The sequence below is a fragment of the Lytechinus variegatus genome, chromosome 3, assembly GCF_018143015.1.
Source record: "Lytechinus variegatus isolate NC3 chromosome 3, Lvar_3.0, whole genome shotgun sequence".
Lineage (NCBI taxonomy): Eukaryota > Metazoa > Echinodermata > Echinoidea > Temnopleuroida > Toxopneustidae > Lytechinus > Lytechinus variegatus.
In genome coordinates, this window is record NC_054742.1 from 7,324,682 (window position 1) to 7,339,980 (window position 15,299).

General features: G+C 36.8%; 1 protein-coding gene across 1 annotated transcript in view; it reads left to right on the forward strand.

Annotated features, from left to right (window-relative positions):
* The first annotated feature begins 10,243 nt into the window (after window positions 1–10,243).
* The window catches only part of LOC121410115 (serine/threonine-protein kinase TBK1-like), a 41,233-nt gene continuing 36,177 nt past the window's right edge, over window positions 10,244–15,299 (forward strand). The window contains exon 1 of the mRNA XM_041601995.1: window positions 10,244–10,381. The gene's annotated coding sequence lies outside the window, so the exon portion shown is untranslated. The remainder of the gene's footprint in view (window positions 10,382–15,299) is intronic.

The window sequence follows — 15,299 nt, forward strand, 5'->3', positions numbered from 1 at the left end:
TAATGAAAATCCCGATGTTTAATGCATCCGTGAGCACACAATATTCGAAAATTATGCAAATGAGAAGAAAGTTCAAGGCCTTGGCCTCACTCTGTGCCGTATCGAATTGTTATTTTGGTGTGCGCGCCTTTTGGATAGTGTTACTCTGAAGCCGTGTGCGAATTTTCATGAAATAACTGTTGGTAGAAGAAACAAAAACCGCCAATGAAAAAAACTCATTTCATATTAATTTTGTTAAAATGTTGACTTCGTCTCTCATAGACTTGTGTACATTATGGGTGCATATGTTTAAAGGTCAAGTCCACCTCAGAAAAATGTTGATTTTAATCAATAGAGAATAATCAGACAAGCACAATGCTGAAGATTTCATCAAAATCGGATGTAAAATAAGAAAGTTATGACATTTAAAAGTTTCGCTTATTTTTTAACAAAATATTTATATGAACGAGCCAGTTACATCGAAATGAGAGAGTTGATGATGTCACTCACTCACTATTTCTTTTGTTTTTTATTGTTTGAATTATACAATATTTCAATTTTTACGAATTTGACGATTGGGACCTCCTTGCCTGAAGCACAAAATGTTAAAATAATGGAATTCCACGTGTTCAGGGAGGAATGAAACTTCATTTCACATGACAATGACGAGAAAATCAAAATATTTCATATTTCAAACAATAAAAAACAAAAGATATAGTGAGTGAATGTCATCATCGACTCTCTCATTTGGATGTAGCTGGCTCGTTCATATAACTGTTTTTGTGAAATGAAGCGAAACTTTGAAATGTCATAACTTTCTTATTTTACATCCGATTTGATAAAATTTTCAGTGTTATGCTTGTTGAATTTTTCTCTTTATTTAAATCAAGTTTTTGTTGGGGTGGACTTGTCCTTTAAGAATAAGTAACCCCTTATTCAATATGGTATAACTTTTTTTCAAGGCTGTCTTTAGCAATGTCATTTGGCAGTAATGTTTATCAACCTATGGGCAGAATTCTGTGCAAAAATGAAATCGAATTGTTTATTTATGGATGAGTGAGCACGTATCAAAGTGGGAAAATGGGTATTTTCAATGTCACAGACGCATTTTAAAGCCGGTAATAAGGTGAATATTGGGGGCAAATTCGGTTTCAAATGTGACTTTAATTGCTGTTGTTTTTATCATCCATCATTTCTATCACCACACACTTTCCGAACTTTAGCATGTTCATGGTTGAGCGAGCACATTCAAAAACTTAGAATGAATAAATGTATTCTTTTCCAAACAATTTCAAAAGTCTGATACCTTCTAACTGCGAATGGTTCGGTGGTTTTGCTCCCAAACACTCAAAATCCATGTCATATTTTCATCATACTTTGCACATAGATACGTTAGCCCTTGAATATTCCAGATATGCAAAAATTAATACGAGTCCATGTGCTTAATTTTTCGTTATATAGAGCTTCAAAGTCAACCCAAATGGATGTTCTTGACAATTGCGCATTCAAAAGAATTCGGCATTTTTTTTACCTCAAGAGATTATAGCTCTATTACTTCATTAAAATCCATGAAAATTCAATCAAAGTTCGCAGGCCTAATATCCTTTAGATGGATCACACTCATTAGACATCGCGCAAACTCAACCTCAAAAGATGTGAAATTTCAATCCCGGATTTCAATGCAATCTTGACAAGCACAAGAAATGCTGCACTTTATTCAAAACATGCCATATTTCACCAACTTTGCAAAGTTGAAGAGGAGGTGTACCTTAGATAGAGGCGCAAACATTGAAATATATATGTACATATGATTGTGATAGTTTTGAAACTATCAGCACTTGAGCAAATGTGCTTCTTAAACACCCCCCAAAACGCGCCAATAAGGCTTTGTATCTATGTGAGGAAAAAATCCAAACTGCTTTTTTTTTAATGCATGGTCCATGGAATAATTCCAGTTAACACATCGGATCAGGGACCCGTCTTACAAAGAGTTACGATTGATCCAATCAATCGCAACTCTATGGAAATCCATCAGTGTCATAAATTTTCCTACATGGAAATTTGCACAAAGTACTTAAAACAAATTAAGAGAAGCGCAGTGAATTTTTAGAAAAGCAATTGCATAAATATACATGTACATCATAGCGAAAAAATATTTTGAACAAGCATGGATAATTATACATGTTGACCTTGCTGGCCGTCCATAGTTGCGATTATTCGGAAACCAGGGGCCCGTTTCATAAAACATTTGCCGCAGCGGCAACTCCCATTTTCAATCTGTGAAACGGGCCCCATCTCATACTACAGCTGATTAATCGGCTCGGTGTAAAAATGGCAGAGGTAAAAATGGCAGAGGTAAAAATGGCTGAGGTAAGACTGGCAGAGGAATAAAAAGCAGCTGTAATAATGGCAGAGGTAAAAAATGGCTGAGGTAAAATAATAACACTTGAGTTTATATTTTTTTCCTGGACTTACATGCACGACCTTCCCAATTCGCTCTTCTAATATTCAAATTTGAAGAACACTTTTGATCCCAAATATCGTACTGAATTCATCACAGGGGAAATTCACACTGACATAAAGTTTATCAAAATGATATTGGTGAGGGTTTTAGGGAATCCATCAAGATTTAAAAAGCTACTGAATTTTTTTTTACATGTTAATGGGGACGTCATTTGCGAGCAGTTTTCCCTATATAAGGTGTAATAAGAAAATATAATGAAATGTCATTTAAAAAAGAATTAAAATGGTTTTAACTGTACCTCAAGTATATTAACTAAACAATCATGAACCACTGAAGAGTAAACATTTTGGTGCATAAAATACGGGGTAGTTACTAGTACATGACGTCACAGATCAAAAACTCAAACTTGTAATAACTTTCTTAATCATTCATGGATTTTTCCAAAAACCACCAATATATTTTTTCTGCTATTTTTACAGTAAACCTTTCGTCAGGGTGAATTTCCCCTTCAAAACAGGTCGAAATAATGGTACCTAAGAAACAATTTAAATCCCCGGCCTGATTCGCTATACACATTTCAAAATTCATGCGGTATTCGTCACCATATAGACTTGTAAAAGAACCTGATATCCACTTGGACTAGCTGCAATGAGGTATTAATCTGAAAAAATTAACACTAATTGTCAGAGGCGTCGATCCTGGGGGGGGGGGGGGCAAACATATCCTTTTGCCCCCCAGTAATTCCGGATATGGCAAAAAAAACAAGATTGTAATGTTCAGCAAGCGAGAATGAAATACACAACTCGTTCTTAATTTAAAATCGTGCTCAAAATGCCTGCTTTTCTGATTGGAATATAAAAATTTTCAGCTCGCGCTTCGCGCTCGCATCATTTCTGCAGCAAAAGCCCATACTTCTCATGATTAAATAGGTGAATGCAAATGTCTCGTTCTCACTTTAAAGCCTCAAAAGAACTGCTTCGATTTGCATTCATCTTTTCTTGGATATATATCTTGTTTTTTATAAAAAAAACGTCCATTAAACTGTCATTTTTTTCAGATCGAAAAATCAAAATTTTCAGCTCGCGCTTCGCGCTCGCATCTATTCTTCTTTTAGATACCAATCTTAATCATTGGTACCAAAAATGCTTAGAATATCAAGCTTTCAGGTCAGAATATAAAGAAAATTTAGCTCATGCACTCTCGGCACTCGTACTATCTGTGTAATGAGATATGTATCCTCCTCATGAGTTACTACAAACAGTTTTAAACAGGCACGCTTTTCCTGCCAGTATACTAAAAAAAATCAGCTCGCGCTTCGCGCTCGCATTAATTTGTTGGTGAAATAAGTGTCTGTGTCTCATGAGTCATATATATATGTGTGTGTGTGTGTGAGGGTGTGTGTGCGTGTGTATATGTGGGTGTCTTGTACGATCCAGCTAGCGCCTTTGGAACTTTAATGATTTTGCCCCCCCCCCCCCATTCTGAAAAATGGATCGACGCCCCTGGTTCTACTATAATATGTATACAAACTGGCCAAGACAAATCCTTTCATCACTCATTTGCAATTAAATGTTTGAGTTAATATCATCGATAAAGTATAGACCTAAAATGGTGAAAAAATCCAAATAATATCTAATCAGTTCATAATACTCATTTTGTCGATAGGAGTCCATTCAGTATTAACTGGGAAGTGTATATCTTTTTCTTGCTGATCTAGCATGTCATGATCTTTATTTCTGTCATTTTTTGCTTCTGCCATTATTCTGCCATTTTTTCCTCTGCCTTTATTACCTCTACCATTTTTACCTTTGCCATTATTACCTATGCCATTTTTACTTCTGCCATTTTTATCTATGTCATTTTTACCTTTGCCATTATTACCTCTGCCATTTTTACCCGGCACCGATTAATCAGCCGTATGTTCATCCCTTTTGACGTCAGCCGCGGAGTGTAAAGTATGCGCATCATGCATGATGCGCACAAACGAACGTCCTTAATCGAAAAACAGCGGAAAACTGTATTTATCGCCTTAATTTCTTACCGTGTTTATACACGCTTCATAAAAAAACAACAAGTGGAATGCCTCTGGCCGTCTCACCTGCATCACGCGATTCAACAGCAGCAGTGCTGACTGAAAACTACTATAACTCGCACAAGACGTTCAGTGATACTTGGTTTACCACGTTTTATGAACTATAGACCAATACACTTACAGAGATAGGATGGTAACAAATTCCCCCAATGTGGCCAAAATTCATTGACCTCACATGACCTTTGACCTTGATCATGTGACCCGAAACTTGCACAGGATACAGTAATTCTTGATTAATCTTATGTCCAAGTTTCAAAAGTCAGATCAATAAACTAGCTTGCAAAGTTATGATGGTAATTCAACAGATACCCCCATTATGGCAAAAGTTCATTGACCTTTGACCTTGGTCATGTGACCTAAAATGCACACAGGATGTTCAGTGATACTTGATATACTCTTATGTCAAAGTTTAATGAACTAGACCGACATATACTTTCAAAGTTATGATGGTAATTCAACATTCGGCCAAGTTCGTTGACCCTAAATGACCTTTGACCTTGATCATGTGACCTGAAACTTGCACAGGATGTTCAGTGATACTTGATTACTATTATGTCCAAGTTTCATGAAACAGATCCAAAATAACTTAAAGTTTTGATTGTAATTCAACAGATACCCCCAAATCGGCCAAAGTTCATTGACCCTAAATGACCTTTGACCTTGGTCATGTGACATGAAACTCATGCAGGATGTTTGGTGATACATGATTGACCTACGGCTTATTTCCAAGTCTAATTAACTATGTCCATATATTTTCTAAGTTATGATGACATTTCAAAAACTAGCGGCTCAGGTTAAGATTTTGATGTTGATTCCCCCAACATGATCTAAGTTCATTGACCCTAAATGACCTTTGACCTTGGTCATGTGACATGAAACTCTAATAAGATGTTCAGTAATACTTGAATATAACCTTAATGGCCAAGTTTCATGAACTAGGTTATACTTTTTAAGTTATGATGTCATTTCAAAAACTTAACCTCCGGGTTAAGATCTGATGTTGACGCCGCCGCCGCCGTCGCTGTCGGAAAAGCGGCGCCTATAGTCTCACTCTGCTTTGCAGGTGAGACAAAAACGATTCATGCATCGCAGCATCGGCATAATTGGAGTTCAGGGGTGGTATTCTGAGATCCTTTTTATCTCAGATAAAATATTTTATCTCCGCTAAAATCAGTGAGATAAAATACCCTTAAAATCTCTCCGAATCGGTATTCTGAGAACCATTTTATCTTCATTTTATCTCTGTAAGACACACCTATTTGCAATTAGAAACGCGCTTTTATAGCTCTCTCATATCACTCAACCAATTAAAATCCATTCCGCCAGGAGGTGCAGGGCCGTCACCAGCTTTTTTCTAGGGGGGGTACGTGCTTTTTAAGAAAAAAAAACACAAAAAACAACGTATTAACTCAATTTCATGCAGTTATATAGCCCGCCGGCCAGATCTTTTTCAAAAGAGCCCTCAAGTATCCCTACCCCCCCCCTCCGGTTGTTTTTTTTTTTTTTTTTGGTTCTGAAGGGGGGTGCGTTCGCACCCTCCGCACCCCCCTGGCGACGGCCCTGAGGTGTGGCAAAGGGGTGCATGAGAAAGCGTCAATTTATTGACTTTAAATACGCTTCCCAGATAGCAAGGCGACGTTGGGCCAACGTCGGCAGTGGTCGGGTTGGTCGCGGTCGTGAAGCCAACGTTGAGCCAACGTTGGCATTTTGAGTTTGCGCGACGTTGGATTATGGTCAGCTATGTAACGTTGGCCCAACGTCGGCAGTGGTCGGGTTGGTCGCGGTCGTGAAGCCAACGTCGAGCCAATTACATTGGGCCAAGGTTGGCATTTTGAGTGCGTGCGACGTTGGGTAATGGTCATCTGTCTAACGGTTACCCAACGTCGACATTTGGTCTTGTTGGTCGGGGTCGTAAAGCCACCGTCGCGAGCTAATATTGGGTAAACGTTTCCATTTTGAGTGCGCGCTACATTGTGTAATTTCGTTTCTGTAGCCTAGTAACGTTGACCCATAAATGCTCATACTAAAAACATTTAAGATGTAAGTTTTTCTTGCATGACATGCTATTTCTGGTTATTTGTAAATGATTTTTCAATATATGATTGAACAATACAATTTAATCAAAATCAACCTTAAGACACTTGGGATAATATGGGTGTAAAACCTTTTTATGCAGCCCCCTTCATTTACCAATACCAATCAAATAATGATTTATCGGAATTTTTTCCGCAATCGCTATTGCCGACGTTTGCCCAACGAAGTTGCTATCATGGAATTCATGATCGATTATAAATGATCGTGTTTGTAATGCAATTTTGTAAGGATTTATATTTTAAAAATTTCTATGATATTCTTGTCATTGAATATAATGTATTTAAGTATGAATAAAAAACTATATGTAATGTTTTGAATATGATTTGAAGGCTAATGATTTCAGAATCTAATTAAAATCCATCTTTTTGCAAATACTAACTATGAAAAACCTACTCGCAACGAGAATCTGTATATATATATATTTCACCGACTATCGTTGGGCGTTGTGGCGTGCGCCTGTAATCCAAGCTGTGGGGAAGTTATAAATTGATGCAGAGGTTCGAGGTTCGAGCCCTGATCACGTCTTTCGGATGGTGACGTTAAAGGTCGGTCCCAGACGTAAATAATCATACCTGATTGATACACGTCTGACAAAACTCAAATACACACACACGTTGTTGTTAGAGTAGGATAGGATAGGATTGTAGGTGTATAGGTATAGGAATAGGTATTATAAACTAAGAAAAGTAATGTCTACAAGTGGGATCAGACAGAAGATGAGTGATAAGGAGAAAATCTATTTTTTTATTGGCTTAAAAATGGTTGGTTGGTGGTTGGCTATACGTTGGCTAAACGTTGGTTTAACGTTGACTTAACGTTGGACCAACATCATACCTTTGATGTTGGGCCAACGTTGGCCCGACGGCAATGGCCCAACGTTACACCTCCGACATTGGCCCGACGTAACTGCAAAGGTTGGCCCAACGTTGGTCCAACGAAACATTGTTATCTGGGTTGCACTATACGCTTACGCGTCTTTACGGAGATTTCTTGTTAACAAAAAGGACAATACTCTCATCATTTTTCGAAGTCTTTATCGCATCTTTTCAAGCATCATTTCAAAGGCAATATTAGTCAAGAAAAGTCTTAATTATGAAATACTCTCTGATTGTACAGGAACAACGTTAAGGTACTTTTCTTCATTTTCATGTCACCATTTAATTGGGGTTAATTCACCTAGAAATATTGGTGAGATCAACGTCGCAGAGATAAAATAGCCTCTACCCTGTTTTAAGTTTATTTTATTTTTTCTTCAAAGTAACATGGGCGCAAGCACATCATCTGCGTTAAGCGTTGCCATGGCCAGATACGCGATGGGTATGTGTACGCAGGAATTATACGCAAGATAAAATACGCAAGATAAAATCTAAAATTTTATCTGAGAGATAAAATCACATCTCAGAATACCAATTACATTTGAAGAGATAAAATAAAATATTTTAAAGATAAAATGACCTCAGAATACCACCCCTGAACCACGAGCCTGCACCGGCTTTGGGTTCTGAACCCAAGGCCAAACAGCCGATTGTTAAGGCCCTAAACCGCAAATTGCACCTAAACCGCAAATCGCCGCCTAAGCTTGTAGAAAAAAAGTATTTTTTAAAAAGGACATTGGATGAGTGGTATCACTCCCCTGGTACTATAGCTACTATTACTACTACTACCACTACCACTACTACTACTCCTACTACTACTACTACTACTACTACTACTACTACTACTACTACTACTACTACTACTCTTACTGCTACTACTACTACTACTCTTACTGCTACTAATACTTCTACTACTGCTACTCCTACTACTACTACTACTACTACTACTACTCCTACTCCTACTACTACTACTCCTACTACTACTACTACTACTACTAAAACTACTACTACTCTTACTGCTACTACTACTACTACTACTACTACTACTACTACTACTCCTACTCCTACTACTACTACTACTACTACTACTCCTACTCCTACTACTACTCCTACTACTACTACTACTAAAACTACTACTCCTACTACTACTTCTACTACTGCTACTCCTACTACTACTACTACTACTATTTCGTACTGATTATGACTATAATAATATGAGTACATGGCTTCATTACCCTCGTAACATTTTGTATTAAAGTTTTAAAAAGATTATAATAAATATTTTAAAAATTATTTATAGCCATTCTTTCTTTATTTTCCGCCTTTCATTTCTTCCCTTTTCCTTTTCCTTTGCTTAAACCTACAGGCGTTAGATTATACTAGGGGAGAATTAGGGATACACAAAAAAAACACACAAAAAAACCGGCACTATGTACAGCCCAAGTTGCCCAACTCCCACCATAACCAAGAGTCCAAAACCAACAAACAACAATAATGATAGCCTTTTAGGGCCCCATGGGAGACCAACTTTATGTTGAATGAGCACCCTGGTAAAATGTTTAAATAAATAAACAAATAAATAAATACGTGTATCAACAAAGGGATCAACAACAACATTTCTCATAAAAATGAGATCAGCGCCCTAGTTCTAATTCCTCGCTCTTCAACCTCTTATATCCTTCTGCGATTTATGTTTGCCGCCCTTTGGGTGTTTTTTTTTGTGTATCCCTAATTCTCCCCTAGTATAATCTAACGGAATGGAAAAGGAAAAGGGAAGAAATGAAAGGCGGAAAATAAAGAAAGAATCGCTATAGATAATTTTTTAAATATTCATTATAATCTTTTAAAAACTTTAATACAAAATGCTACGAGGGTAATGAAGCCATGTACTCATATTATTATAGTCATAATCAGTACGAAATAGTAGTAGTAGTAGTAGTAGTAGGAGTAGCAGTAGTAGAAGCAGTAGTAGCAGTAAGAGTAGTAGTAGTAGTAGTAGTAGGAGTAGCAGTAGTAGAAGTAGTAGTAGTAGTTTTAGTAGTAGTAGTAGTAGTAGCAGTAAGAGTAGTAGTAGTAGTAGTAGCAGTAAGAGTAGTAGTAGTAGTTTTAGTAGTAGTAGTAGTAGTAGTAGTAGTAGTAGGAGTAGTAGTAGGAGTAGTAGTAGTAGTAGTAGTAGTAGTAGTAGTAGTAGTAGTAGTAGTAGGAGGAGGAGTAGCAGTATAGTAGAAGTAGTAGTAGCAGTAAGAGTAGTAGTAGTAGCAGTAAGAGTAGTAGTAGTAGTAGTAGTAGGAGTAGTAGTAGGAGTAGGAGTAGTAGTAGTAGTAGTAGTAGTAGTAGTAGTAGTAGTAGTAGTAGTAGTAGTAGTAGTAGTAGTAGTATAGGAGTAGTAGTAGTAGTAGTGGTAGTAGTAGTAATAGTAGCTTATTTTCAAAAATTTTCAAACTTTAATACTTAATGTTACCAGGGGAGTGAAACCACTCATCCAAGGTCCTTCGTTTCAAAAATACTTTTTTTCTACAAGCTTAGACGGCGATTTGCGGTTTAGGGCCTTAACAGCCGATCACCACTGATCTCAGCTCAGTGCGTGGTAAACACGGTATCTGGGACAATTGGCGAGCCATACACATCCCTGCTTGCGCGCGTGCGCTTCGCTGACTGGTCTTTTGCAATAGGGGATTTCCCGGCGCTGCCAATTTCTTCCGTTTCTTCTTCTTCCTATATACCGTATAAGTACACACAACCTGTGGTGTATTGTCGTATTGTATTGTGGATTTGAATGCTGAGTGCAGTGCTGAGAATCCACCGTTGAAGTTGGAAAAGCTCCGTCATTTTCTCGGGCTCGGCTCCAGCTGTTTAACTAAAGGTTTCGATCTAATGGTAAGTAAAGGAGTAACTTTACAATATCTACAGACTACAGAATTCTTAGTCCATGGTCCATGTGCATGAGCCATGAAGTCATGATGAAGAATCTTGGGTAGTAACCCGACCAGCGCCAGGGACGGGAGCTCCGGCCCGCGAAGCGGGACGCAGCCGGTCCTGGCATGCCTGGCTGGGGCGGATTGAGGTCATTTTATCTTTAAAATATCTTAGTTTATCTCTTAAAATGAAATTGGCATTCTGAGATTACATTTTATCTCTCAGATAAAATTTGAAATTTTATCTTACGTATAAATTTTATCTTGCGTAGCTAAGATGATACGCAACAGAGCAGAGCAGGCAGTGGCTGAGTCACTCACAGTCACACATTGTACGAGGTTAGTATGTACTCACTCACACAACATGCGAGGTTAGTAATACTAACCTCGCACAACGCATGTGGTTTCATAGTGGACTTTGACGTTTTCATTCATCACACGAATGTGAGGGAATTAGAAACGCCAAACGTTTCAGTATTTCTCCACTAATGAGTTCTTTTTAATAAATTTAGTTTAAAAAAACAAAATGAAGTGGAAATTATTTATAAAACTGTTTTTATCGCTTACCTCCAAGTCTCAACCAGGATACTCCGTTCGATCCGTCCTTAATACTGCGGTGGAAAGTACGCAAACAACAATCGAAAAGCAATTTTTCGTATCGAACATTCTCAATTCAAGTCGTCAGCGCATAATAGGAAATTGTACCAAAAATCAACAGGTTGCATCTCATGTATATACTTATTGGTAAAGTACGCCATCTTTTGACAAGATGATGATGAAAGTGGATTGAACGAGCAAGAAAATAATGCTGATCGCCTAGAATGCAGCTAGCTTGCAACACCGTAAACAAAGGTACGGTAGGCACTTAAGAACCAAGTTTGAAAGGACACTCGTAAAATTACGTCACTCTCGCGATGAATAATCATTAGATCGTGGTCGTGCGTGTTCAATAAAAACTCTCTGCATGCATGCACTCAGTGTGTATTGAACACGCACGACCACGATCTAATGAATATTCATCGGCGAGAGTGACATAATTTTACTTGGTTCTTAAGTGCCTACCGACTTTGAAATAATATCGCGCGCCCTCTTTAGGCAAAAGTTGATATCAACGCTGATCAAGAGGCATCTACGTGAAGATCACGAAAAATGCTCTTATTTTATTCAAAACAACACCAAACAGAATTCAACAAACGATCCATATGGTTCGGTAAGTGTCATAGAATAAATATAATGCTTAGCTACGATGTAAAGTCATAGTTATTTTAGTAAAAAGGGTGTGAAAGATTCGCGTGCACCAGGTGCATATGAATCCTTCACACACGAGACGATTTGAAACCATGAGTAGTATGTACTAACCTCGTACAATAGACCCACTTGTTCACTGCTACCACCCTGCCTGTGGGGAATCTAGAGGTAGGACTATGCCAATGTTGTAAAGAGCACACACTTTAAAAAAATCATTAAAATATCACTTTTGTGACCAAAATTACTAATTTTCATACAGTTGCAATTCATTTTTCATTAGTAAGTTGGGAATAATTTTTTCATTCACCAGAGCGCTCAACAACTTGAATTTTGGGCATATATTTGTGTACGCCCTCTATTGGTGGAAAGTAATATGGCAAGAAAATTTTCATTTTTTCATCTCTATTTTTAATTAAGAAAAAAATGATTTAAAGAATCAAATTGAAATAAGAGCCAAGTAGTATGAATAATAGGTGTAATGAAAACTGTCAAAAAAATCAAGCATTTGCCCCAAAGAAAAAGAGAAAATAAGCCAAACATTGCCACCCTTTTTTTGCCACACATGGAGATATAACTGAGAACAAGGTTATATTATAACCTTGTTCATTGAATGAGTGAATAGACCGTGTTTGACCCTGGATTTCGAAGTAGTCGGCAAACATCGCTTCATTGCTGAAGTAATATTTGCCGAAACTCCTTCTCGCTACGCACCAGGGCTCTTCATGCTCTTGCCGGTAAGTAGCAATAGCTTATTAAATATGAAAATAATAATAAAATAATAATCATTAAAAAAAGCAAATTTCGCTTACCTCGGCCTCGAAAGTGATTTCGCTTGTCTCTTTCACGGAAAAACAAGGAAGCCCGTTGGTGGCGCTAATAATTTCACAACCTTGATCCCGCTCCTCGGTAATTTTATAACTATCTAAATTCTTTGAATGCGCAATCCTTATGATTAATTTACTAATTATGGGCACCAATGAATGAAATACCTTCAAAAACATAATTAAAGATTATTATTGGTGATGATAACACTCATTTGCAATTAATTTAAAAAGATGACTAAAAAAAAATGAAAATAATATACGTGCCTGGAAAGAAACCAGCAGTACAAGCTTGACGAACGTCAATAATACGTATACGGTATACCAAAGTCTATACAATGAAAAGATTGGACACTTCACGTACTTTGCGTAATGCCTTGCGTCGATATGCGTGTAAAATAGTGTAGGTGCCTATTCTTTCCTTTCTCGTGTCTTTGATATGAATATAAATCGCGCGCCCTCTTCAGGAGAAAATTGATATCCACGCTGATTGATTTCTATCTCCGAGAAATCTTCACTAAAGATCAAGAAAATATACATATTTTTAGAAAGAAACTTCAAGGAGAAGTCACGGAAGGATCTAAATGATTAGGTAAGTGTCATAGCAGGATGTTTTTTGTGGGCAAAAGCCCACTGTATTTTGGAAGTGTCGTGTGTGTCGCGTGCGTATGACTGATATTCCTTCGCACGCGAGATGATATGAACCCATGGGTGTGGCTGAGTAGACATCCCTATCATGCAACATGTGCAACGCGGGTGATGTGCTTGCGCCCAAGTTACTTTGAAGAAAAAAATTAAATAAACTTAAAAGAGGGTAGGGGCTATTATATCTCCGCAACATTGATTTTGTCAATATTTCTAGGTGAATTAACTCCAAATGTTGACATGAAAATTAAGAAAAATTATATATTCATTGAGAACAACACCTTAAAGTTATTTCCTGTACAATCAGGAAGCATTTCATATTCATAAGACGTTTCTTCAAATTCTTGACTACTATCTTTGAAATGATGCTTGAAATTTTTTTTTTGTTTTCTTTTTGTTGAAAAGAAGTCTCTGTAAAGACGAGCAAGCGTATTTGAAGTAAATAAATTGAAGCAATCTCACCCCTTTGGCACACCTAGCGGAATGGATATCAACTGGTTGAGTGACACGAGAGACCTATAAAAGCGTGTTTCTAATTGGATATTGATTAAAAAGTAGGTGTGTCTTACAGAGATAAAATGAAGATAAAATTGTTCTCAGAATACCAATTCGGAGAGATTTTAAGCAAGGCTCCACATTAACTTTTTTTGGTGGTGGCCCATGCGGGCCACCAAAACCTTCAAATAATTTTTTTTGGTGGCCCATTAGTAAAGTTTGGTGGTCCGAAAAATATAAAAAAAAATGTTAATTAAAAATGAATAAAACAAACTGAAATATTCTGCAGTCACTACCACGTACCACTATTCTTTGTACATCTTGTATGTAAATCGTGCTTGCTGTTATTTTACTTTGCCTATTTTGTGGTAATAAATTGTTCTATCATTGTAAATATGAAATGATTGAAAGAAAATAAAAGAATTGTATAGTTCCCAGGTTTTTTTTTTATCTGCGCATAGACACACACTGATAATGGTAAAGTAAATAAATAGTGCATATAGCTGATTTTTCCTTCCTTTTTGATCGTAAAACCTAGATTATGCAGGCCCCAAATCCAGTTTATTTTCTCTTTTACAGCATATTATAGCAGGAGAAAATCACAGAAAAATATGCTGCAGAATTAGAACAATGTGTAAAAGGGGGAAATAAACAAAAATAATTTTTAGAATAGTATATTGAAAAAGAAAAAAATTGTAAAAATTAATAATTAAAGTGAAATAAAACAAAAATAAAAAATTGAAGAAAGAAAAAACAAAGAACAGGAAAAAAAATTGAGAAAAAAACAAAAGAAAATGTAAGAAAAATGAATAAGACAAAATTATCAAAAAATGGGGAAAATTATTATTATTATTATTCAGTACAAACATGTTCTTTAATCATGCATAATCAATGGGAAGGGGTATAAATGGTTTAACTTTAATTACAGTAAAAAAAATGAAAGAAAAAAATAAGAAAACGGCAAAAGTTATCTGGAAAAAACAGTAAGAAAATTCCTTCCCTATATTTGACGAAATGATGGAAAAAATTCACATTTCATATCAATGAAATGCCTTCCAAAAGTGTTTACTTCCTTAAGAGTGGTTTAAGAAGTCATTTATAAACAATAAATAAAGAAGCTGTCTATTTTGGCTGGAAGAGACACAGCTTCGAAATAACTAAATATCAACATACATACAAATGCACATGTGGGACTGTGATGTACTCACCTATGTGTATTATGTGTATTAATGCATTTGGAAATCGGTCTTTTTGAGTCAAAAGAGAGGTCATAATTCCTCCTTTTAATGCTTGCAAATAATCAGGTTTCAGTAATATGGACTGTAGAAGGGCATTTCATTGGTGTAAAATGTGACTTTGACGTAGATTTTCAAAGTTCTGGGGAAGATTTCTTAGCAGTAACATTTTGTATCGCGGCTCCCCGAGTCTGAATAGTCTGCTAGCACTCAGCTAGCTGCAGTGGTTTCATGCATGCAAAGCTCAGCCAGACAGCTGGCGCGGCCGGCTAAATAATAGTTACTGTATGCTAGCGGTAGGCCTACATACTGTGATGACTATGCAATCTTTGTGTGTAGATTAACAAAAAAGGCGCATGACGAATTGGCTTGCAAGTTGAACTGTAGAAAGTTGATAAAACCATGCAAAATTGGGAGAAAATTTGCGCTACTTTGA